The 25,801-nt window shown below is 48.7% G+C and overlaps 1 protein-coding gene across 3 annotated transcripts in view; it reads right to left on the bottom strand.

Annotated features, from left to right (window-relative positions):
• LOC135901510 (uncharacterized) overlaps positions 1-25,801 on the bottom strand; it is a 113,982-nt gene that overhangs the window by 34,182 nt on the left and 53,999 nt on the right. The window lies entirely within an intron of this gene.

Raw genomic sequence — 25,801 nt, 5'->3', positions numbered from 1 at the left:
ATGAAATGCCAGTCGCTATTGGCTCTTCAAGGCATGTGATGAAAAGTAGCTACGCGATTGGCTGAGAGCATCGTCTGCAGTGCGTCTCGGTCAGTAACGCGGGCACCATTTTGTCCTGTCATCGGACGCGAAAGCAACTTGCTGTGATGTCAACGAGAAAGTTTGTGTGCTGACATAAGTACGGCAAGAAAAGAAGGTTGTCACCGATTCAAAACATCGGAAGAGTGGCTGAAAGATCGAGAGGCACTGAGGGTGAACTGCAAATCGAAGATGAGCAACTGCATGCATCGAGCGACGGAGCCGCCGAGCTGCGTACACCAGGATAAGGCTTAGCAGCCCCGTCAACGAGTGACCGTGACCAACATAACTAGTCTAAGTTTTTAAACTCCTGTGCCCGCGCGGACCCACCACTGATTTCACATCTTGTGGCGCTGCTGTCGCACTCTGCTCAGGCAGCGCGGCTGGTGCAGCGCAGATATAGCGCGGACCTGGCGGCACTGGTGGTGAAGCGCTCTGCTCTCGTTGCTCTCAGCAGTTGTTCACGTGGCTTGGCGGAATTTTTAGCTGCAGTGTCACTGCTTTTTGCAATTGTTGTAGGCTAAGTGCGTAGTGCTGACTGCGGTCAGCAAGTGAACAATGCCGACGTGCTGTGTGCCTGGCTGCACGAGCGCCTTATACGACCGATAACAACAAATCAGCCCGGCATTTCTTCTCTGCTCCCAGCAACGAGGCGCTTCGTTCCGCATGGAATAGGGCCATTCCGCGAGCAGACAAAGAGCTCTCAACAAAGTCTAAGGTTTGCGACATCCATTTTCACGACCAAGATATCCTGAAAAACCATGTGCATGTCATCAATGGAAATGTCGTTGAATCGCCCTGTGGAACATGGAGCCTCATTGAAGGTGCCATCCCAAAGGTTTTTACAAATCTACCTTCTTACCTCTCCAAGCCTCCCCAGAGGAAACGGAAATAGAGAGAGAACATTCGGAAAACTACCTTTCAAAGCACTGTGCGTGGTATCGAAGAGCACAATGGGTCGAACAGTGAAGACGTTGAGCTCGATCTAGGCATCGGTTCTGCAGCTATTCAAGAGCTCTCATTGAGTGACATAGAGCATGTTGAGCTGCCGCCTTCATGGCGGAAAATTACGCTTGGAGAGAGCAGTGGTGTCATTATTGCATTTTTCACGGTCAGATCGACTAGCAGGATTTTACAAATAGAGAAATGCGTTTGCATAGGAGACGAGAAGCTGGCCACAGCAAGCGCATGTGGGCATGCAGCAAAGGTGTACTCGCGTGTCAGCATCACCACTATTGACAACCTGCAAAACCTACTAAGCACCGTTGACAGACTTCATGTTTGTCAAGGACAAGATGCACAAGGAAGCAGCTGCTGCAAATCTCGCAAGTGCAAGGTCCTTTCGTTAAAGGCAACTTATGTGTTCTGCCACAGTCAGAAGAAACGCATGCAAGGAGCCGCGTCTAGAAAGAAGTAACGACAAGTGCAGATACAAAAAAACATGAAACATCTCAAGAGGAAGGCAATGAGAGCAGCAGCAGCAAGAATTGCATTTTTGGACAATATCAAGAAGTTGAAAGAGCAGTTGTCAGCTAAGGATTCAGTGCAGTTGAAAGAAGCACTTGGATCACTTCCACCAGTACAGCAACTGGCTTTCGAAACATCTCTGCTTTTTCCCCTTGGGCTTCGACCGCGAAGCAGGCTGGCGTGGTGGGTCCTTCAGGAACCGTGCCGCGGGATGCTCGGGGCCCTGCTGTGACAAACCAGTGGGCGCTCCGTCCGCCAGCTCCATTGCATTGGCAACGTTCTCGCATGCAGCCGGACCGGGAAAAAGCAGCAGAAGCACAAGAAAGCTCCTGCCGATGTCTCGCCTTCGTCTCCCGACGCTACGGACGACTCGCGGCACCCGGCCGCTGCCCCGGTCACCCCCAGCATACCTGCAGCAGCTGTACAGAGGAAGACGCCACCGGCCCGCGAGCCCACCTCAGACGGCTTCACCCTGGTGCAGTCAAGGGGGGACAGGCGACATGTGAAGGCCCTGGAGCCTGCTGCACTCCCAGTGGACCCTGCGGTCATCGGTACCGTGCCATTCCGTCCTTCGGCACCCGGCAGCGCCTTCCAGGGTGTACTGCACCTCGCAGTCGCTGCGGCCCTCTCTCCGCGGCCCGGAGTAGCAGCGATTCGCGTCAACCACAGGCGCAACATCGTGGCCGCTGATACCACCACCCAGGAGTGCCTAGAGGGGTTGCTCAAGCTTACCGAGCTGCATGCGATACCCGTGACTGCTCGACTACCGGCTGAGTGCGGCAAGAGCACCGGGTTCCTACACAGGGTGAGCGGGCTGCCTACAGACACGGACCTGCTGGGAGCGATCGAGTCCAGCGTTCCTGTGCTGTCGGCAACGGTGGACGGGAGCACCATCACCATCCGTTTCGCGGGACTGGTCCCCCCTGAGCACGTATGCCTCCTCAAACTCGGCTTCAGGGCGAGGCCAGCCAGGCCCCGTCCAGTACAGTGTCGGCAGTGCGGTCGCTTCGGGCACGTCCTCGAGGCCTGTCGATGGCCGAGCGACTGCATCTAGTGCAGCAAAAGCCATGCGGCGAGCGTCTCCTGCCAGGCCGTCCGATGCAGGAACTGCGGGGGCTCCCACAGGGCGGACACTCCTGCTAGCCCCAAATGGCAGGAAGAAAGGAGGGTGGCCACAATCATGGCTTCCTCCACCTCGACGCGCTGTCAGGGCAGCAGTTCACGAGGAGCAGTGGCCGCAGCAGTCCTCCTCACCCCAAGCGCAGTCCTACGCCAGCGCACTGAAGGGCCCCAGCCCTGCACCCAGGCGCCCGGTACCAGCCCCTCGTACTTCCCAATGCCAGCACACGCAGGAAACCGCTGCCCCACCTGCCCAGACTACTGTGGATCAGCTGGTAGCGTATCTGCTACTCACCATGCAAGCAGTCAGCACCATGCTGCAAGCTGACCACCCGCTTTGGACCATCTGCCTGCAGGCAGTGGCTTGCGAACAGCCACCCAACCAGCATGGCTAGTCGCACTGTTAAATGTCGGCCGCAGATCCTGCAGTGGAATGCGCGGTCTCTACACCGTCGCCACGCCGAATTGTCTGAGCACCTACTCCTGCACGAGTGCGACGTACTCGCGTTGCAAGAAATGTACATGCGCGACAGGGACCGCAACCTACCGGGTTTCGTGGGCTACCACAGCGCGACCACCTGCGAGCTTCAAACTTGCGCCAACGTGCCGTGTTGTAACCCACTCCAATCGCCCGGTCGGTCGCTCCCGCGCGTCTGTTTACATCCGTAAGAGCCTTGCTCAAGCCGTCGTTCGCATGGCCGACATCGTCCCTGCCTCCGTGGAGTGCAGGGCTGTGACTGTGCGCGTTGTGGGGGCCGACACTTGTCGCCAGCGTGTACCTGCAAGCCGTATCATGGTGGGATACGACCTTTGAGAGCCTCACTGCGCGCATTGGTGGCGGCTGTGTCGTGTGCGGCGATTTCAACTCCCACCACACGGTATGGGGCAGCGCCGACAGCGATCCTAATGGCAGGGACCTGCTGAAATGCATACATTCTACGGGCCCGCTCATCCTCAACACCGGCAGTCCCACTTTTATTCGTCGGAGGGTACACAGGAGTGCGATAGACATGTCGCTCGTGAGTGAGTGCTGCCACTACGAGTGGGTCCGCAGCCCTGACACACAGGGGTCGGATCATTACCCGATCTCCCTCAATCCGCTTGGCTTAAACTGCAGAGGAACGTGTACATGTCACGTCCAAACTGGTCAAAGTTCCGGTCACTCTGCGCCACACCCCCTCCGGCGAACACAGATTTCCTCACGCATATTTCGAGGTGCGTGAACGCCGCTACCCAATCGTGCGTGGTGCCTGCTGGAACGCCGGCCCCCGATATGAAGCTCCTCAACCTGCGTGCTGTCCGTCGTCACGCCATATGCCATGCCATCAGAAGCGACAAGGTGGAGCATTGGTCTATATACAACCGCCTTGACGCTGCATGCTGCCGTCACGCCAGGCAGCGCTGCAACCAGAGCTGGCAGAGTCTATCACGATCCACCCGGGCTCGTGAACAAGGGAGGGCTTGTGGCACTGAACGATGACTGACCAGCGAGCAGCTGTGCTCGTCCCTGGAGCGAGGAGTTAACCTTGGAGTTAACGAGAGTGACGAGGGCTTGCATGAAGCGCTACCAAATAAGAATATCGAATGCAGCCGCTACATGAAGGCGGCGCATGTCACGTGGTGTGGATTTCGATTCACGTGACCCGGGTTCAATTGGCGTTACCTTATATGGTATTGTTTTGAGCTGCCTACCTCGTGATCATGACCATGTGACCCATGACCACTGAACTCGAGCCCTACTCACTCTCGTTAACGTAGCAGGTGCCTTCGATATCTCCTTATTTGGTAACGTTTCATCCGAGTCGCTCTCCCCCGCATCCACGTAGGGGCTTACAAATACCGCAACAATATCGTATCCTCATTTGATTTCGCCATGACAACGCCACGGATGGACCCCAAGTGTGTTGGAGATTTCGGACATCCTCAGGGACCCTGCCGCGGAAGAGGCCGTTCTGCGTGGAGTCGGGCTGGTGCGGATGCCGACAGTTCGACCTCAGAGGACCGGAACTCGTCAAGGCCGTCCACCGACGTCTGACTTCTGGAGCGTCTGCAAGGATCTAGGGTTCAATCCCAGCGAGCCGGTGTGCGAGGGAGAAGTCGTCACATACCATCGCCGGTGCAGAAAAGGTACCAGACCTAGCTTCAAATGCAACCGCTGCAGGAAGCAGGTTTCACAGCTCCGCGGTTCCGATGCATTGCACGGGCAGCCAGCGCAGGGCTCATTTTTTGCTTGTACCGACGTACTGGGACGCCCCAACGTGAAACTCTCGCGAAGGGGAATAATCTGGTTGACGTACGCCTTGGCTAATGGGCTCTCCTCCAGGAGCACTAAAAAGCTGGTGCAGAATGTATTTAAAATGAGCAATAGCACCCGCACGGACTGGAGAAATTATGTTAGGGAGGTGGCGCTGGCCGAGCTTTTAGAACAGCCGCCGATGGGAGGTGTAGGCCACGTCGTTCAGATCGACGAGTGCCTAATGAGAGGCAGACACAAATCTAACCGAGGTCGCCTCCTCGCTGGAGACAACGTTCCTCCCAGGCGCCATAACAACTACGGCGGTGTAGCGGACCGGGGTCCATGGATTTTTGGAATGCTCTGCATTCAGAAAAAAGAGCTGAGGCTCTTCGAAGTTGACAAGAGGGATGCCGCTACGCTCGGCCCCGTAATTGCCAAAAATGTCCTCCCAGGCACCACAGTTCACAGCGACAAATGGGCTGCGTATCAATGTATACCCACTCTTGCGGACGCCAATGGAGCGCCATTGAACCTGGACTGGCACACCATAAATCACAGCGTAAACTTAGTGGACCATGTAACAGGGGCGAACACGCAACGCATAGAGAGCGAGTGGCAGAAGGCGAAGCGCCGACTCATTCAAAACGGTAACAAAACCTCACCGGCTCTGCTGCGCTCGCACCTTGCCTGGGCCTGGTGGATGCAGGTGAACGGGCGACCAGGGATCACAGACTGCTTCCTTCGGTTGATGGAGGTAATCGGCCGCCGCTACCCCTTCTAGGACAACCTCGTGCGCAGCTGCTTGGATGGCCTTGCTGTCACAAATCCTCCTTCGTCTGAATGTTCTTCTCTTCACAAACGGCTCTTTTCAGAGCCCCTCCAATGGTGCATCAGCAGGGCTGAGAAACCTCACACTGCTCTGACCATGACCCTCTCCAACCGAGAAATACCTCGAGCTGCAATACTTGCATTCACTGCAGCGTTCAACCGGATTCACAGAATATTTTAAAACATTACGCAGCTGTGACGACTGAAAGTTCTGAAAGCATATGGGCTGCAGCCCTTGCGAGGTGACAGAGAAGAAGCAGAAAAATGCAGGTAAAAATAACTTGCAGGTACGTAGTGATAGATCCGCGCCGGCGCGCGACGCACTTGCGGCGGAAACCACGCGCGTAGCCAGAAAGAAAGCCCCGGGGGTTTTGCGTTGCGTTTCAGAAAAATTCTTTGCGCAGATAAAGGCACAGCAAACACTTAATTTGCCACGTTGCAGCGATCGCGTGCAGCGAATTAAAGCGCCCCAAGTGTTATGCGACGTGTCTCCGTTTCTGAACAGTGTATTGCGAGCAGTGTATTGCGAGTATCTCATCAGCCAGGCCTGCGATTTAGCGTTGCAATGGGCTCCAGCGCACATCGGCCTGCAAGGGAACGAAGCCGCCAACGCTCTCATAAAGCAGGCTCAAGCCTGTTTCACATGCAAGCGAAAATGCTCGCGAATCCTGCCGCCGCGCCGCAGAAATCTGTTTCGAGCGACGGCGGCACTAGCGGCGAGGTTCGGGCAACTTGGAATTTCATCGCAGTGGCAGAGCGGCAGCACCGCTTCCGAACGGCCCGCCTCGACATGTGACCAGTGGAGGACTAGTGTGGGAAAGCCTGCGAATAGGACGATGTTTATTTACTTGCTACACGTGGTACAGGCAACATGCCAAGAGAGCTTTCCAACGAATTGTTGATTGCTAAGCGCAGGATATATATTTATAAAATAAAAATTTGAGAGGCAGGGACAAAGCAATGCTTATGTTGGCAGTCGCAAACTACCGAAACTGGCTGAAAGTCATGTTTTTTGCCAGCAACATTGCTATTCGCAGCGGCAATGCATGTGAAACGAAACCTCATGAAAAGCTTCGCAGTGCCGCGCTGCTGTTCGCTCCATTCGCTCAATCACTTGCATGTGAAACAGGCTTCATTCCCTGTGTTTCCCCCTCGCCACCTCGGTCAGCGGCTTCGACATGGCCAAAACAACCATTCTGCACACGCTCTGCGCACAGCACCCGGACTAGCGCGTTGCCGCAGGTACGTCACTTCGTCTCCTCCCCCGCGTGGGCTTCTCCCGGGCGGCCCGCTCTTTCCTACTTCGCCTGCATGTCGGGTGCTACAAGATGGCCGCTAGAACGCACAGGCTGCAGGGAAGTGGCGGCCCAGCGTGCACAACTGCGCCGGCTTTAAGACACTGGAGCACCTGCTACTTCATAGCCCTGCTTTCGATGTGGAGTGCACGGACTTGTTTACATCCTTTAGGCGACTCGGACTGCCTTTCGATACGATGACCGCGCTGCTATTTCCTGCAGCCCCTTCTGCGATGCGACGCACTTGAGAGCGCGGCTCTGAGCCCCGCACTCGCTCCTTTTCCTTTCTTTTTTTTCTACCCTTGCCACCTACTTTGTCTTTCTCTCCTTCAGCTTTTTCTCCCCTCTCCCCTTTCCCCGTGCAGTGCTGTTGAGGCGTCCTCCTGTGAGAGACAGTTACGGCGCTGCACTTATCTCTTCCATCGCCTTCAAAAATCACTTCACACATAGACATCTCTGAAGCAAGTGCAAGCCAAGGGCCCACAAGGGATGCAGTACACAAGGATGTGGGTGATGAACTGCCTGCTACTTCGAATTGCAAGTCCAAAAGCATATGGCTTGCTGCACAGCATGAAGCTTCTCCCACTTCCCACAAGCAGTCGACTCAATCAGATAGTTTCAGGCGTACCTGGCGAGTATGGCTACAATGCAGTTGCCCTTGAAACAATTCGCGGCCTCTTTAAGGACAAGCCTGCAGTGCAGAGGTGGGGAACACTTGTGCTACATGAAATCAAACTAAAAGAGTCAGTTGACTTATTTAGTTTGATGGATTTGTCTACTTTTCGACTACAGCAAGACAAAACAGAGCCATATCTGCGGACCATGCATTAGTTATGTTCATCCCTCTGTTTCACAAATGGGTGCAGCCAGTGGCAAGTTTTGCCACAAGAGGAGCCGCTCCTGGTTTTGTGCTTGCTAAGCTAGTTCTAGAATGTGTCTTGCAGCTTGAATGGCACAGTGCATCAATTATTGCAGTCGTTAGTGATGGTGCAGGGAACAATAGCTCAATGTAGATCCATGTTGGAGTTTCAGGCAAGCTGGCCAGTCCAGTTAAAATTCCGCACCCTACCCTCGAAGATGGACATTTTCTCCACTTTTTCTGTGATGTACCGCATATCACCAAGTGTGTGAGAAACCATCTTCTGTCGCATACATACGCAAAGGTAATAGTCACAAAACTTGCGGTGAATTTGAACTGCATAAATGTACTGTGCATTTTTCATTTTTTAATTGTTTCTAGGCGGGCCCTGACTGAATCGATTACAAGCATTATCAGCAACTTTATGAAACTGAGAAAAAGGGGCAATCGAAAGTTTCCCAAGCTCACCGCCTCGCATGTCGATCTGGGAAAATTGGAAAAAATGAATGTGCGGCTCGCAACACAGGTATGTTGCTTTTGCCTCTGAACATTTCTTGGCATGCCTCAATTCTTTACTAGAGGAGAATCTTCCTTGATATTTACTTATCAAATGCCTTAATATAATTTCTTGTGTTGAATTTTATTTCAGCTTTTCAGTAGGAGCGTTTCCATTGGACTGAAGCTCTACAGAGAACATTGTGAACCAGGGTTTGAAGGGACAGAGGGCACAGATAAGTTTACACTACTGATGAACGAGTTGTTTGATGCTGTAAATGCGAAGTGTCCCATTGAAGGCATTTGGAGGAACTCTCCGAAGGTAAAAGTGAGTTGTTTTATGGCTATTGTACCGGAAATCTTTAAACAGTAGAGGCAGGCTGTCAAGCTGACTTGTGGCATTTTTTTCTATCCTTTTCCATAAGTTTCTCGTGTAAAATACAGAGCTGTGATTTCATTTGAATACATTACCCTCACTGTCAATAAGTGCCGCACAATTTTTTACTTTCTTTGTACGTCATTCGAGACTTCCTTGACCATCTGAACACAACAGAGAGAAACAGCATTCGAGAAAACACAAAATGTTCGCATCGCAGCAAACAAGCGAGCCACTTCATGTGACCTTTCTGTCTGTTTTGGACATCATCGGTCTGCTGCATCAGAAGGAAGTGCTGTATGTACTCACAGCAAAGCTGAATCAGGACCCTCTGGAGGTGAGTGGCAGCAGTATTTTTTTTTTCATGTATCTCAGATTCTTTTGATCAAATCTTAAAACTGTGTATTCTATTTGCAGCGTTTCTTTAGAGTTGTGAGGAGCTTTGGTGGCGATGAAGATCATCCCACAATTACGCATTTTAGTCAAATATTTAGGCTTCTGAGTCTACACGCCGCTAAAGATGGCAACAAAGGGTAATTGCTCCGGCAATGCCGACCCTGTGCTTGTTTCTGTTGAGGAAAGCCTTAACACAGGCAAGTTGGCAGCTCTTGCTCAGAAGCAGGCTCGGCAAGAAAGGCTGGCTGAGATTCTTCAAAAAATTCAACTGCAGGAGCATGCACCTGATGATGAATTCCAGCCCAACTACAATCAGGCCGTCACACGACAAGCAGTCCTGTATTACCTTGCAGGGTATGTTGTGAAAAAAGCAAGGAAATTCACCAGCTGTACTCACTGTATCAATACTCTCGTGGGTGCCTGCCAGGTTCCACAAGCAGCGATCCCGACTGAAATGCGTTAGTATGTACCTGGTGTCCTGCAGCAACCGTCAAGTGCCCTGAACGCCCAGCTTGCAGGCATTGAGCGGGTCATTGAAGAAAAGACTCGATCTAATGAGGTGTTCGGGGACCTATCTTGGACCATTGCAGAAGAGCTTGGCCAAGACACTCTTGTGCGAGTTGGTTGCCGTGCACATTTTGAAGATTTCACTGCCCGTGTTATCAAATTTTATTTAGTGACACGAATGCATTTTTATGCACAATTCCTTCAGAGAGGACGTGCCTTAAATGTGCAAGTGAGGTCTGCTCGCAACAGAGCCAAGCTCATGTAGGTGTAAGTATTGCACCTCTGTATTTGGTGCTCTGATGAAATTAAATAGTGCTAGCTGCATTTTTTTCCTCCGAAATAAAGTGCTGAAAGTGTGGTGGTGTGGATTCACTCCTACTATTTTAATAGAAGTGCACCGATTGGCATGCTGATGGCTATTTCATGGCTTCATCCGCGATTAAGAATAGGCTTGAAAGGAATGATTTGTATTTTTCTACAGACTAGAGCTAACTGCGGCCAACGAACATGATGATGTTTTCAAGCCCATTACTACGAAGAAAGTGTGACATATACTCAAGCCGAGATTATTATAAACAAATGAAATGTGAAAAACACCTTTGGCGTCTCAGTGGCCAATGACGAACTGTTACGGGAACCTTGACTATGCTGCTTTGCGAAAGGCACGATGACCAGCAAGACCCGATTAGTAGGGCACAGCTCTGAAAGAAAGGCTCCAACCACGGACTCTGGGGGAGCGCAGCAGCATTTTCAGAGCTCGGCAAGGATGTTCATTCCATCTGCTAAACACAAGGCTACACAAGCATTTAAATAGGGCATAGGTAGTGACGTTAGCAAGTTGCCGAGTCGAAGGAACCGAGCGCTGCCAACGCAGAGCTGCACCCGCGTAGAGCAACTTGCGGCGCTCCCACCAACTGGCGCCCAGCCAAGGAATGGAGGCGCCCGCAATACATGGCACGTACGGAGAGTTCGACAACTCAATCTAGTCTAGTAATGTTGACCGTGACGTCGGCCACGTTCATCGGGATACAGTGATCCGGACGTCTTCAGATATTGATGAACGTAGGAAAAGAGCCGATGCCAAAGTTCGAGAGCTTGCATCGACTACAGCAACGCAAAGAAAATCGAACTTGATGGCCGCGAGCGATTCCGGTGGCTGCCCGCCTGACAAGACCAGTTTCACTGTGGTGTGTTTGGAATTGGTGAACGCGCTTCTTGAACACCTACAGTGTAAGATATGTGGCAGAAACGCGAAAATATGCCAAGAGGAGCGAGAATACCGCCTTGCCGTGAAGTTGACACTTGTTTGCTCGAACTGCGGTGACTAATGATGAATGATGAAATAAATAAAAAAAGCTACGGTTTGGAGCTCACCGCGCGTGAACGGTGATAAAAAAGTGAATCCATTTAAATAAACATTCTGGCTGCACGTGCGGTGCAAGCTACTGGCAACAGACAAATGGCCCTCAACAATATTTTCACTATCATGAATATTTCTCACCATGGACTGCACGCGAAAACATGGCAAGCCTACCAGAAGACAAAGTTGACACCCGCCATGGCTCGTGCAGCAGAGAGACAAGAAAAGGAGATCGCATAAGCCGTACGGAGATTATACAGCGAGCTAGGGCTGGACAATCCCGGGAACAGTGCCGTGTCCTACGACAGGTCTTGAATGACCCGTGGGCATTCGTCCCACATCGGAGTCGGCGCAGTTATTTAACTTTTTTCGGGGCTTGTTTTGGACCACATTGTACAAGCAACTTTTGTGTGGGTGTCAACGCGGACCACAAGCTCATGACCCTCTCTATGAAGAATGGAAGGCCAGTCACGTATGCCAAAAAATATGGACAAGAAATCTTGCGAAATGGAGGTTGAGGATGGCCTTATTTTATTCAGGAGGTCTTGGGAGAAGCACCAGCTCAAATATACGACAGTTTTGTCAGATGGCGACAGCAGGACGTTCCTTGCCCTAAAGGAGGCTGAAGTCTACGGGTATATAGATATCCAAAAAGAGGAATGTGTCAACCATGTGCGGAAGCGCATGGGGACAGCCCTCCGCAATCTGCTGGCAAAACACAAGGGCTCGAAACCACTAGGTGGAAAAGGGAGGCTGACTGGTGACCTTGTGAACAAACTCGGCTCGTACTACAGTTGGGCAATCAAGTTGCACAGTGACGACACGACATTGAGGCTGTGCAAAAGGCTGTGATGGCGACATATCACCAGGTAACATCAAATGATAGTCTCTCCAATCACAGCGTTTGTCCCACTGGTCCCAATTCTTGGTGCCGGCAAAATGCTGCGAAAACTAAAGAAGAGCCAGCACCAAAACATCCTTATAACCTTCCCGATCATGTGGACAAAGCTCTGCTGCCTATCTACGAGCGGCTATCTGATAAGAAGCTTCTTGAGCGGTGTGTGCGTGGCAAAACTCAGAATAGTAATGAGAGCCTGCACTCACTAATATGGGCACTTGCCCCAACAGAGAGGCATGCATCTTTATTCGCCATTGAAGCAGCTGTGGCAGAAGCTGTAATAAACTTCAATGCAGGCCATGAAAGAACCTCAGCTGGAATCCTACGTGAGCTTAGCATGAATCCTGGCCAGCGAAGCACCAAACGCATGAGAGAAAAGGATCGGCAGCGATCAGTCTCATCTGCACACAAACGTGCATCTGTAGCCACTGTGCAACAAACACTGAAGAAGCACCACAAAGGTGGCAGTGATCAAAGTGATTATGCCCCCGAGAGCATATTAGTGCTTCGAAAGTGCAAATGCGTTTGGAATTTCTCAATTTTCTTGTCTAAATAAAGCTATTGTTCGTTTTTCTCACTTTACTCAAAATGCAAATTTTAGCCTCTCAGTGCATCCATAAATGCGATATCTCAGCTCCAGTTGCAGATATAGTAATAATTCTTTTTTGCAGTGCATAGCTGAATGAATGGAGCACACACTGATGCAAAGCTATTTTTTCATTTCCTTTTCCCAAGTATTTTATATGGGGATTATGGCTTTGCCGTCAAGCTGCTGTTTGTGAGCGAACTCTGCAGCGTGACGATGTCGGGGTGGAGTTCGCCGCGCATCGATGGAGACCAAAAAATAAATCCGTTCAGGGTGAACGCGTCGGCACCGTTATCAAGCTCTTCAGCGGCCTTGTTTTGGACTATGTTGTCCTGAGTAACTTCTGTGCTGGGTGTGAATCAGGCCCAAAGGAAGGTGACCAACACCCTCTAGAAAACTTAAGGCCTTCTAGCTGACCCTCTTCCCTTGAGCTACGTCATGCAAAAGAGGCCTACATAGAAGTTCCGTGCAGCGTGACTACATGCACGTGACCAGTGCATGTAGTCTCAACATTTGTGCTGTGCTTGCGATTGTGTGTACTGCGAGTCTTTGTTGCCCTGGAATGTGGAGTGCCATGCCAAGATATGCCTAATAAGTGCTGCGTGCCTGATTGCCAGAGCAATTACATGTACAGATTGGGCAGAAAAATCATGTCTTCAAGTTTCCGCAAGATGAAGCCCAGAGTGCCTGGATTAGGGCGCTACCGCGTGCAGACTTCATTGTATTACCGCACCCCAGGGTAAGATGTTGAGAACTTCTTTAAATAGTTACTTTTGAAAAATATGGAAAGGTTAATTGCTCAATTACAGCAAGTGCCATTACAGAAAGTGATGATTCTTCAGAGTTCGACCCCTGCGAGGATAGACATAAATGTGAATTTGTGTTAAGGCACCTTTTGTGGTGTAGCATGAATATCTTATTGAAGGAGTACTGCTGCAAGATGAATGACAAAATATTGGATGTCAACGCTAAGGCAAGGATGAGGAAAGCTGAAACTCTGCACAATAAGGCAGCTGTTACCTTGTAAATAGCTGCACAAATGTTTTATATCCCATTTTCAAACTTATTTGAGTTGTTGTAAATTAGTGGACTGCAGTAATTAGTGCGTCAAAAGCAAATTTATTTGTTTAAGCGTAATTTAAATTGGAATAAGTACATGCGTCCCCAATAAAATTGTTCGAATGCAATTGTGAAGCTAATCGAGTGCGTTACATTCATCATTGCCGTGCCCTAAAACCATACGTACAAAAATACAGAAGGAAACGCTTTTATGGATTCAATTTATTTGAAGTAATAGGTATGAAGTACGAGGTATAATAATAATAATTCTGAAAAAATTTACATTACAAAGACGAGAAAGCGCGACGCTATAAAAAGGTCCTGGCATCAATACCTGCACAAGCTTTACAAAGCTGTTTTGTATCTGTGCCTCTAAATAAATGCTTTGTAAGGTGTCTGCTGCTCATTCCGCAGTTTCGACTGAAGAAAAAAGTTCAAGATATCCCGGAAGCGAATGTGCACCGGCGCTTACCCAGAGTTGGAGAAGGCTCTGCTGGTTTCGATTAGGGAGGCCCGGAGCAACAAACTTCCTCTCGGAGGAGACATTGTTGCGATGAAAGCCCGAACGCTTGCAGCAGTGTTGGGGATCGATGACTTCGTTTCGTCAGATGGATGGCTGATGCGCTTTAAAGATCGCCATGATGTGGTTTTTAAGAGCATGTGTGGTGAAAAAGCCTCCGTTAACCAGGAAACATGCGCCACATGGAAGGACGAAAAGCTGCGTGAATATCTCAACGAATACAAACCAAAAGAAATCTTCAATGCAGATCAGACTGCACTCTTCTATCGGCTTCAACCAGAGAAGACCCGACTGTGTTGGGGGCAAACGCAGCAAGGAGAGGGTGTCGGTGCTGACTGCGGCAAACATGACATGACCTACGAGTTTTTGTTGCTCAGAATCATCAAATATAGCTTCAAGTGGTGCCTTCTGCACCTTAGATGTCTGCGCCAACGAAGGCGGTGATTAAATGAGCCAAGTGCCAGAAGGTGACTGTTTAAAATAACCTGCAATCATTTCACTGCTGAAACACAACCAGCCTCTGGGAAGGTTGCCGGGGCCTAGAGCTTTGGTGCATGCATTGGCTGTACTTTCGTCTATCTGGGCAACCACACGAAAATGGTTGAAATACAGAATGATCAGGACGCAGGCAAGCCTACGTGCATGCAGCAACACGTTGGCCAAGCTTTGTTGGCCACTTGTGGAATAAAGTCCCTTATTTTCTGTTGGACCCAATACAGTTAAACCTGGATGTAACGAACCTCTATGTAATGAATTCCTGGATTTAACGAAGTTTTTGGATTCCCCAACGCTGCCCCATTGAAGCCCATGTATTTTCGACCTCGATGTAATGAATGCGTTGCGGCGGTTAACACTTTCGGGACTGACCCATAGGCCATCGATCATATATGATCGACGGTTTTGCGCGCACTGCCACGTTCAAATTTCTGCGCGCTTGGATAAGTAGCCCCATCTAGGAGGTCGTCAGGAACTAGACTCTCGCTTTCGGCATAGTTTCTTTCGTTTTCCAGCAGGTGGCGATACGTGAGAGAGCATTTTCTAGATTGCGGCGGACGCAGTGGAAAATGGCGTCGTGCTCGCGTCCGGTCGCTCAATAGACCGCCATCAATCGCACGATTCCGCTGCTTTGGCAACGGATTTTTTTTGATGAACCGAGCAGCGAAGAGTCTGAAGACGACTTCGGCAGCTCCGATTTTATTTCGGACTGATTCGGACGATGATGAGCCACGGACTTCATCTAGTAGCCGAAGGTGAGCATAGTTCCACATTCAGTTCTCTCTGGAGTAGGTGAACAGGCTTGGTATATGTTCTCATTTTATCTTTACTTGGTAGGGCCTCAACAAGCTACAGTAATGATCTGCTGCTGCCAGCGCAAAAACGGATCGAGTTTTCGCCGAGATGGGAACCTGGCGTGTACTTGGACGCAGAAGTGGACGTGGCGCTCAGAAGCGGATCAAAAAAATTCTTGACTGCTTTGGACTTCTTTCTTCTGCTTTTCTGAATGAATGTGATCGAAACCATTTGCGAAAACACGAACAAGTATGCTTGGACTCAGATTTTGGAAAAACCAACGCATGCTTGTCTTGACGGATCTTGGGAAGAACTCACCCCAAGTGAAATGCTGAAGTTTATCGGACTCGTAATTTACATGGGCGTTGTGAAGGTTCCTCTGCTGAAGCTGTATTGGAATGTAGGCAATCTGTACAGCGGTCTGCTCCCCCCACGGATCATGCGGCGATGCCGGTTTATAGCTCTACTCGCAATGTTGCATGTTGCAGACTTGGATGATGTCACTCAAAGTTCAAGAGGAAAGCTCCGATACATGTGGTGGCTCATGCAGCACATAAACGAAGTGTCGGCGAATCTTTTCAAAGCCACGTCGCGATCTTTCCGTGGATGAGCGCATGGTGAAATCGAAAGGGCGGTCAGGCATCCGACAGTATATCAAAGATAAAGTAACAAAATGGGGCTACAAGCTGTGGGTCCTAGCTGACCCTGGCACCGGATATACTGTGCAGTTTAGTGTGTGTACCGGTAAGCGTGAGCAGCCAGGGCCCCATGGGTTGGCTTTCGACGTAGTTTGCCAGCTGTGTCGCAGATATCTTGATCAGGGCTACAGGATCTATATGGACAATTTTTACACTTCTACGAGCCTGTTCAGTCATCCTCTCAGCCGAAAAACATTGGCTTGCGGAACCACACGCAAGGATCGCCGAGGATTTCCTGCCGAACTGAAGGATGCACGGTGGGGAAGAAAAAGCTAGACGTGGCGACATTCGATGGTTGCGCGATCAGAACATCCTGTACCTTCAGTGGAAAGAGCGGCGTGTTGTCAACATGATGAGCACGGTTCATACTGCAAATGACACTGTCACCGCAAAAAGAAGGGAAAGAAGGCAAAACTCCTGGACTCAGATATCTGTAACAAAGCCTCTGCTGATCCACGATTATAATGCTGGCATGCTAGGTGTAGATAAATCGGATCAAATGATTGGATATTATAATGTTCTCATGAGAAGCGTACGGTGGTGGAAGACTCTTCTTCCACTGCGTCGATATTGCATGTGTGAACAGTTTCATACTCTTCCAAGCTCACCGCACATTGCACCCAGAGATTCCTGAGCTGGCACGCACTGCCGGGTTTGAACACCTAGCTTTTAGAGAAGAGCTCATTCAGCAGCTTCTGAATCTTGACGAATCTTCTGAATCTTGACGAATCTGAAGCACACACGCCTCCACCACCCGTCGCAAAACATACACTCCGCAAGCCGGAAAAAGTGGCAAAACGCAGAAACTGCAAGCTGTGCTATGAGCAGAAGAAAATAGAGCTCAAAACGAATGTCTTTTGCAGCACATGCCAAGTTCACTTCTGTTTTACGACTGCCCGGAACTGTTTCGTCGAGTGGCACAAGAACCGTGGGACCTGAGTGGCTGACCACTGGTGCAAGCTAGATTTCACACAAAAAAAGACAGTTGTAGATACGCGTGCCAAATTTTCACAAGCAAGAAATGAGGCATTGTAGCACATTTTGTATATCTTAAATTTTTTTATTATGTCTTTCCACTTGTACAGTCAAACCTCGATATATCGAACATGGATATATCGAATTATTGCGTATATCTAACACTTTCTATATCATGTGGAAAATCGCATGCATTTTTAATTTCTTATTTCGAACGGGGCCGGATGTAAAATGGATATATCGAACTCCGCCGCCCCAGACCAAATGCGCTCTGTTGATAGGAGGCGAGCTTTCCCGCAACACTCTCGAAGATAGCGGCGGCGCGATGGGCGTTTCAGACTACTGCGTACGACAGCTGCCCACATCTGCTGCACCGAGGGCGCCATTTGAACGTAGCAGCGTACGCACGCGGCAGCTTGGCGTGGCCGTGGCTTGGCCAGGTTGGCTAGTTTGACAACATCAACAACACGTGTGTCTCGGTGCTGCTGTTTGTGCAAGGCCAGTCGTTGTGTGTGTGGCGTAGGCCTGTCGTGGTTGGTGTGACGGCTGCAAACGCGAAGAAGCGTACGACCCTGACATTTGCTGCGAAATTGGAAGTGATACAGCACGTTGAAAATAGAGAAAAGAAAGCGAGCGTCGCCGAAGCTTTCAACATCCCAAGGAGTACTTTGAGCACTCTGCTGAAAAATAAGAGTGACATAAAGGCCAAGGCGGAACAGAACCAGCACTCAGGCACGCGGCGAGTGCGCAAAGCTGCCTTTGAAGACGTCGAGAAGGCGCTGTACAAATGGTTTATTGACGTAAGGGGCCAGAATATTCCTTTTTCAGGACCAATGCTACAGCAGAAGGCCAAGAACTTTGCGTTCATTCTCGGCGCCGAGAAGTTCACTGCGTTCGGCTTGCGGGTTTCGTGACCCGCATTGAAGAAGCTTCCGAGGAAGCAACCGAAGATTTGACGTTGGATGGCACAGAGGAAGGATGCCAGCTTGAAGAAACCTGGAGTCAGTTCGAGCGCTTTGTCGGTGCTGAGCCACACAGCATGTGCATTGAGGACTTCGTTGGCGGTGACGACAGCACCGCCACGTGAGCTTTTGCACAAGATTGACAAAAAAGATCGTTTATTTAAGAAGTTTATGCGCACGGGTAAAGAAATAGACCTAAGTGCATTTAAGCGGTTTAGAAATGCCTTAGATAAAGAACTTAAAAAATCAAAGGAAATGTATTACTTTCATCTATTTTCTTCCTGTTCTAAACGAACAGATGTATTATGGAACAAGTTGAATTCACTTATAGGACGGAGTGACAGGAAGGAACCGGTGACAGAAGTCTTGCACGGTGAGGGAACAGTCAGTGGTGACCGTATGGTCAACGTGTTTAACAACTATTTCGTGCAGAGAGATTTTGACACTGGGCCACGTGCATCCTACACAGCTCTAGATCCTCAAAATGCAAATACATTCTTTTTGGAAGCAACAGTAGAACATGAAGTTAGCTCTGTTTTCTTGGCGTTAAAAAACAGCCGAAGTTGCGATGCTGATGGGTTGCAAGTAAGGCCAGTAAAATACGTAATAAATAAAATTGCTCCTGTGCTGACATATATCTATAACTTATGTATTTCAACCGGTATTTTTCCATCCAAAATGCAAGTGGCTCGTGTAGTGGCTTTATATAAGAAAGGAGACAAAAAAGACGTCTCGAATTATAGACCAGTGTCGATACTGCCTGTATTTTCTAAAGGTTTCGAGAAAATAATCTATAATCGACTATATCCTTTCTGTAAGAAGCACGTGATAACGAAATGCCAGTACGGATTTATAAAAAATCGATCAACAGAACTAGCTCTTCTCGACCAGAAAGAATATATATTGGACAAATTTGAAGAAAAACAATTTGTTCTTGGTATTTTTATTGATTTTACGCAAGCCTTTGATTACATAAATCATAAAATTTTATTTGACAAATTAAGTCACTATGGCATTCGTGGGCTTCCCCTGATGCTTCTGAAAAGTTATCTTTCGGAAAGACGTCAGTTTGTGTCAATGAATGAAATGGTATCTGACAGAAAGCAAATAATCTCAGGAGTACCGCAGGGTAGCATTCTCGGGCCTTTGATCTTTAATTTATATATAAACGACATAGTCCATATATCTTCAGAAGGTAAATTTATAATTTATGCTGACGACACTAGCATATTTGTTTCGTCTTCATCAGATGCCGAACTTTTTCATAAAGGTAATGTCATTTTAGAGGAACTAAGCACGTGGGCAGATAATAACCAATTAAAGATAAATGCAAAGAAAACAAAGGCTGTGGTGTTTCATTCTATAGGCAGGAAGGTTTCAGTAGTACGTAACCTAGTTTATCGCTGCTCAGAGATAGAGCTAGTTAGGTCTATTAAAGTACTTGGTGTGCATTTTTCAGAATCACTGCAGTGGGATGAGCATATCAATGCGATATTACAAAAGTTAGGTGCAATAACGGGAATTCTGAACAGAAACCGCTACTTAATTCCGAAATCAATAAAATTGTTAATCTATAACGCCCTCTTCGCTTCCTAACTAAACTATTGTCATTTGGTCTGGGGGAATACAACACAATCGAATTTATCGCGGCTATTAGTCATGCAAAAAAGAATTTTGAGAATAATTGAGAATGTGCCACTCCGGCATTCTACTGAGGAGCTCTTTAAAAAATTTAAAATAATTAGAGTACAAGACACATATGAGCATAAATTGTTGCGTGAATATCGCCTTAACTATGACTGTCCTAATTCTATCTTCATGGGTTTGGTGAATCTCCATTTGAAGGAAGCATCATATGCCACTAGAACAACAGAAATATGGAATGTTCCATATTGTCACACTGGCTATGGTCGGCAAATGCTCCAAAATAAACTTCCACGTCTACTAAATGAGTTTAATAAAAAACAAATCGATATTCGCGAAGCAACATTATCTGACTTGTACACATTCTTTCTAGCCTAACATTGACCACTAGAGCTGTTTTACGATTGCTATTTAATTATATTGTTTCAATGTCACTATTACTAAGCGTACATTGTTATGAAATGTGCTGTCATTCGATGCTGAGGTGAAGTAAAGTATGTTAACGCATGATGCCCTACGTAGGACAGTAACTAATGTGTTTAATTTTGTGGTTTCGTCAAGGTTTATGGCAATGTTGTGCTTAATATGTTTTGTAAAAGTGTACGACCATGTGAACAGGACGTGTGTGCCTCTGCTGTTGTCTTTGCCAGCGTGGGGGCGAAGGACTCCCTCAAGCCATCCTTGAATGGCTTTTCCCTTCGCCTCCCATCACATGTATATGTGATAAAGCAATAAAGAATCAATCAATCAATCAATCAATCATTCAATCAATCACCGCAACAGTGGCGGAGTTAACAGACGTGGAGATGGCTGCAGAAGTGACTGCTGAGCGGCCAAACGAAGATGCTGCCGAAGCTGATCCAGCAAGCGCTGATGTTGCCCCACTCCCGACTGCAAGTGAGGCTGTAGCTGCTTTGGCCGTTGTACGCCGCTACTGCGGCGCAATAGAAGGGACTGGACTGTCTCTTGTGGACCGTTTGGACTATGTTGAGGACGCCGTGGTCAAACACGCGGTTGCCAATATGAAGCGGGCTACGCTGCTTCAGTACTTTCAGCGAAGTAAATAAATACTTTGTTTAAAGCTTCATGTGAGTATCTATTGCACCACGATTGGTTCATTGATTGATTTGTGCTAGTTTTTTACGCGTTTTCTCCGTGATTTTATATATCAAATTCTGGCTATATCGAACTATTTTGCGATCACCGCGCTGTTCGATATATCGAGGTTCGACTGTATATCCATGACTTTTCCAACTTTTTTATGTTGTTCTTTCAGCAAATCTTGAATTTGAGATTTTTTAAAAAATATTATATATCACTTTTAAGTCTAATCTTTCCATATGCATGAAAGACCATCTAATTAGCTACATCTTGATAAACATAACAGCAATATAGCGCAATGACTATTTGTAATAAAAATTTTTGACATTCATCAGAATTGCCTGTTTTTTCCCCGGTCCCGAAAAAGTTAACCTTGATGTAACGAACTCGCAAAGCTGATCAGCTGATCAGCTTTTTGCACTTTTAAGGAAAATTCGGCCGAAGAAATGCACTATATTAGTGAATACTAATACTGTAAGGAGCCAGCAGCTACGCAAACGCCTGGGATCGCCGCGACCGAGCAGCGTAGTCGTGCGTCTCCGCTTGTAACTGCATCGTCGGTGGGTCGTAATGAGTTCTACTGCCAGAAAACGAAAAAGTTCCGTCTTTTGAAGACAAACTAGCAATTTTGAATGCAGTCACCGCGGGCGAGAAGAAGGACATGGTCGCCCGTTTCAGCATTCCAGCGAGCACCCTATAAACGATTTTGAGTGCAGAACACAGCATCAGAAACACAGTGGAGTCAGGAACAAGCTCGAGGAAATAAAGACTGAAGCTGTCCACATACGCTGATGTGGACAAGGCAGTGTTCACATGGTTTTCGGACATGCGAGCCAGAAATGTGCCCATGTGTAGCGCAATTTTACAACAGAAGTCAAATTATTTTGCCTGTATGTTGGGCCATGGCAATTTCAAGGCAAGCAACGGGTGGCTGCAGGGATTCAAGAGCCGGCACGGTGTCGTCAGAAGAATAATCAGCGGCGAATCTGCCTCCGCAGACAGCGATGCTGCTGCTTCGTGGGTGGCTGACAAGCTGCCTGGAATTCTGAGTCGCTTCGAGATGGCCGAGATCTACAATGCCGACGAGACAGCTCTATTTCATCAAATGCTTCCGGGCCGCACACTAGCGTTAAAAGGTGATGACTACCGCTGCGGAAAGCAGAGCAAGCTCCGCATAACGATTCTGCTGTGCGCCAAGCTCGACGGCACAGACAAGAGAGTCTCGCTAGTTGTCGGCAAAAGTGCCCGTTCCAGGTGTTTTAAGGGAACGAAGCATATGACCGTGAAGTATGTGGCGAATTCTAAAGCGTGGATGACTCAGCCAATACTTTCCAAGTGGTTAAAGGAATTTAAACAGGACGTCAAGCAGCAAGGCCGTCAAGTTTGCCTACTGCTGGACAATTGCTCGGCGTACCACGTCGAAGGTCTGCAGCTGTCGAACAACGAACTGCTTTACTTCCCGGCCAACTGCACGTCCCTAATACAACGCCTGGACAAAAGGGTCATTAACAGTTTTAAATGCTGTTACCGGTGCCGACTAATCGTGAAGATACTTCTCGACATCCGTCTGGAACGGGAGATGAAGATCGACATTTATCAAGCAGTCGAGATGCTCGCTGCCTCCTGGCAAGAGGTCAGGGCAGAAGCTATCACGAATTGCTTTTTAAAGGCCGGAATAGCCAAAAACGCACAGTCCAGTGCCGACGAGGAGGAGGAGAAGGACCTTTCTACTCCGATGTGGCCAAAGTGGGGAACGAGCTACGCACTAACAGTGGTGTACCCGACAACGTTGAAATGAGTAACTTTTTGTTTGCCGACAACGCCGCCGTGGCTACAGAAGAAACTGATGCAGCAGTAGCTGAAAGTGTGCACAATCCCGATGGCAGTGATGATGGTGCCTGTGAGGCAGATTCGTGTGATGTGCCTACTGCAAAGGAGGTGATGAACACAATGGACGTTTTGCGCCGTTTCATCGGCTCGGGCGACAATGAAAGAGCTTTACACGATTTAGCTTGTTTGGAGCGGCGTGTTGTGCCTTCACTTGTGCAGAGGAAGCAAGCGGAAATTACGCAGTTTTTCACTAAAATAAATGCTTGAAGGGCGAGTTCACCTTTACGGATATCTTGAGCCATTTGGTTTCGTTTCTGTATCATTCGTACGAGCCTTCATGCGAAACCTGCATGTAACGAAAAATTGAGAGCTTTTGTCAACTTCGTTATATCCAGGTTTAAGGGCAGACACAGGTTTTAGAGACAAAAAATTGCAAAAAAATCGATATTATGAAAATCGATATTTCAGTCGTAATATAAATTTTTGGCACCAGTGTTAGCTTATACAAGCCAAAGTTTCTGTAAAAAGCTCTTTTTCCATGGCGCGTGACGGCCCCCGCAGTCGTTCGGTCCCGCCGACCCATATATCGTTTAAAGCAGTCTCTCATCTTCATTTTCCCGCCATCACTGGCTCCATCCGCACATTGGAAGCGAAGAAATTCCGCCTTAAAAAGAAGTCCCAATTAGTCCTGTAATTGATCAACGAAATCACGTGACCCTCAGCTAGCCGCACCATTGGCTAGACTGGCGTCGTCTGCATCACTCCGCGGCCGCTGCGCATGCAAACGAGTTTTCCCACGCTGGCAGCGATGTCGACCTCGACTCCAAAGTTCGCTACGAAGCATAAATTTGGAAAAAGAAAGGAAGAAGAAGCCGCCCTACAACTTCGAGAAACGACTCTCCGCCGCGCCGCTTCCCGATGACAGCGATAACGGCCCACTCCCACAGTCGAGCGACGCGGGAGGTGTGTTAGGCCTAGTTTCACGAAACGTTCTTGATAACGGCTGCGTTTCATCGACGTTTCGACATGATACGCAGCCAGAAGTATTGCAGCGTATGGACAGTGAAGCCCAACGAAAACTTCAAGCATTAGCATCAACACCTGCTACTGACCGAAAATCGGAACTGCGAGATCGTGTTGACGACACTGCTAGAGGGACAAACGAGCTGGCTATGAGCTTTTTTCATCGCAAGTTTCGACTGTGTGAATTCGCTACTGGAGTCTGAATTGTGTGCGGTTTGTGGTGATCGCATCACAGTGCAAAAAAATGAGCGGGATTTTGGCCTTGCCGTGAAGCTAGCTGCTGTGTGCACGGACTTCGGCGACATTGTGGAAGGGTGGAGCTCGCTGCATGTAAGCAGCAAAGCAAAGGTCAGGCCGTTTGTGATAAACATCCTTGCTGCGTGCGCAATGCAGCGTACTGGAAACCGACAAACCACCCTGAATGATATTTTTACGGCCATGAACATATCGCACAGGGGCATGCACAACAAAACAGGGTAGGGGCATCTGAAAACGAAACACACGCCCGCGGCGACTGAAGCTACAGAAACGTTGATGGGGACATGTGCGCAGTCAGTCCACGATTTATATGGTGAACTGCAGATCAGCAGCATAAACAATATTGCCATATCATACGACGGCTCCTGGCTGACACAAGGCCATTCGTCCCACGTAGGCGTTGGGACAGTGAAAGAGCTGTTCACAGGCTTTGTCCTTGATTTAGTCGTGCTCAGCAACTTTTGTGCTGGGTGCGCACGGGCACCGAAGGATGATGACCCGACCTACAAGGCTGGAAGGAAGACCATGTATGCCAAAAAACACTGATAAGAAAGCTGGTGAGATGGAAGTTGAGGCTGCATTGATCCTTTTTCAAAGGTCACTGCAAAAGCATGGGCTGCGGTACACAACTTTGTTATCAGACGGTGACAGCCGCACTTTTCTTGCCATAAAAGAAGCCCGAGTGTACGGGTTCATACCGGTTGAGAAATAAGACTGTGTGAACCACGTCCACAAGAGAATGGGTATGGCACTGCGCACTCTAATTTCAAAACAGAAGACTTCTGAGACCAGGAACCTTGGTGGCAAAGGTAAACTAACTGGCGACTTAATTACCAAGCTGAGTAGCTACTACGGCTGGGCCTTGAAGTCATATTAAGGTGATGTAAAGGCCATGCATAGAGCAGTCATGGCAACATACCACCATGTTACTTCGAATGATGCGACTTCAACTCACAGTCTGTGTCCAGAAGGCCCAAACTCGTGGTGTCACCAAAATGCCGCGAAGGCCAAAGGGGAGCCAACTCCAAAGCACCGTCACCATCTGCCACCCCATGTATGTGAGGTGCTTCTTCCTTTGTATGAACGTTTGTCTAATGAACTACTCCTGCGATGCACAAGAGGAAACACCCAGAATAATAATGAGTGTCTTCATTAAACGATATGGGACCTTGCCCCAAAGGAAAAGCATGCGCCACTGTTTGCTGTGCAAGCGGCAGTGGCAGAGGCCGTCATGAAGTTCAATGCGGGAAATGAAAAAGCCTCCACAGCAATAACTGCAGCTAAGGGGAGATGCGAGTCGAAAATCGAGTTTTTTTCCGAAAATTATCCATTTTTTGTTTTTACTTGTTTTGTCAAGTTTAGTACCTCTACTTTTATGAAAATAAAAATCAAAGCTGAATTTAAATGGGAAATGGATTCAAAATGCATTTAAAGTGCACAAGGTGGCTATTAAAAAACCAAAAGTACGCTGTCTTCGAGCGTCTCGTCGCCATGGCGCGGTTCCTCACTGTTGCGGATCGCGTGAGATCAGCCAAGCCTCATTCTCTGAATTGCCACAGTTGCCTGGGCGTCTACAGCGCTAGAAATAATTTTAAAAAGCATGTTATTGCCGCGTTTTCCGAGCGCTGCGACTGGTTTTTAAATCACGTGGTATGAATCGGAAAACGCCATTGGCCATCATGCGCGTACATGTGGCGAAGCCTACTTGCTGGGTCCATGTTTCGTCGAGGTACTACACTTCAGGGTGACGATCGTTCGGCAACTATATCTTCGTCATGGACGAAGCGAGACCAAGCAACCGCAGTCATCATGGAGTGAAACACCGTTCGGTGCACAAATATTGAGGTCCCCGGCGGAAATCTAAGGCAAAGGCTCGTCCAGCGACAACTCGATCCACGGCCGCCACGGCGGTTAGGCCTAGCGCAAGCGGCACCGATCCCG

This window comes from Dermacentor albipictus, chromosome 8 (assembly GCF_038994185.2).
Source record: "Dermacentor albipictus isolate Rhodes 1998 colony chromosome 8, USDA_Dalb.pri_finalv2, whole genome shotgun sequence".
NCBI classification, from domain to species: domain Eukaryota; kingdom Metazoa; phylum Arthropoda; class Arachnida; order Ixodida; family Ixodidae; genus Dermacentor; species Dermacentor albipictus.
This window is presented reverse-complemented; position numbering and strand designations above follow the sequence as displayed.